General features: G+C 46.3%; 1 non-coding gene across 1 annotated transcript; it reads left to right on the top strand.

Annotated features, from left to right (window-relative positions):
* Window positions 1–869: 869 nt before the first annotated feature.
* Window positions 870–942, top strand: trnar-ccu (transfer RNA arginine (anticodon CCU)). The gene has a single exon. It is a non-coding gene; the product is annotated as a tRNA-Arg (tRNA).
* Window positions 943–1,030: the final 88 nt, after the last annotated feature.

The raw sequence follows: 1,030 nt of genomic DNA, 5'->3' as shown, positions 1-1,030 counted from the left end.
TGTAAACTCCGAAAGACCCTGCCAAGGTTCCTGCTTTATTTGATCCCAGCTCCAGCTACATTCCATAACCAAGGCTTTCCCTTGTGATCAACACCATCATTGGCATTATTACATGGCATCTCTGATGGAACATGGAGTCCCAAGCCTCTATGGAGGTCGTGAGCTGTAAGCAGACAAAAACAAAATGGACGCTGAGCCAGAGGAGGAGATTTGAGGACAGGGCAGTGATAAAAGCATGGTTCGAGGCTAGCAATGGGGGGAGAGACGGCAGGAGGGCAAGATGGGAGATAGACAGAAGGGGTAAGGCAAGGAAATCGAGAGGTTCAAAACCAGGATGAGAGTGAGCTACATCTGCTCAATCGACTTTCCCAGTTTAGGGTCAAGAGACATTCTGCAGAGGCTGCCATTCACTCAATTTTATTGACAAAGCAACACACGAGCAGTTATTAAACTGAACAGTAGTAAGGATATGGAATGCTTTGCCCGCAACGGTAGTAGATTCGCCAACTTTAAGTACATTTAAGTCGTCATTGAACAAGCATATGGACGTACATTAAATAGTGTAGGTTAGATGGGCTTCAGATTGGTGTGACAGGTCGGCGCAACATCGAGGACCGAAGGGCCTGTACTGCGCTGAAATGTTCTATGTTCTCTGAACAGAATTGCAGTTTTAACAAGTTTCCAACAGTGAGCACTGCATCCTAAAAATACGCTAATGCTGTTTGAGCATTTGATAATGTATGTGTCTGAGTGACTGTGTGTGTTTTTGTTAGAGTCTGTGTCAGCCCATGTCTGTGTGTACGTGTGTCTATGTCCGTGTGTATGTATCCGTGTATATGTGTGTGTCTGTGGCCAATGGTGCACCTGTAGCCCCAGTGGCCTAATGGATAAGGCACTGGCCTCCTAAGCCAGTGATTGTGGGTTTGAGTCCCATCTGGAGTGTCTAATCTTTCATGGTTTGTCCTCCCTCAACTTTATTTCTGTGCACAAGATGATGAGAGGCGTGGATAGCTAGGGGCTTTTTCCCAGG

The sequence above is a fragment of the Chiloscyllium plagiosum genome, unplaced genomic scaffold (assembly GCF_037043375.1).
Source record: "Chiloscyllium plagiosum isolate Xiang-an unplaced genomic scaffold, Cpla_swu_hap1 HiC_scaffold_33, whole genome shotgun sequence".
Lineage (NCBI taxonomy): Eukaryota > Metazoa > Chordata > Chondrichthyes > Orectolobiformes > Hemiscylliidae > Chiloscyllium > Chiloscyllium plagiosum.
This window is presented reverse-complemented; position numbering and strand designations above follow the sequence as displayed.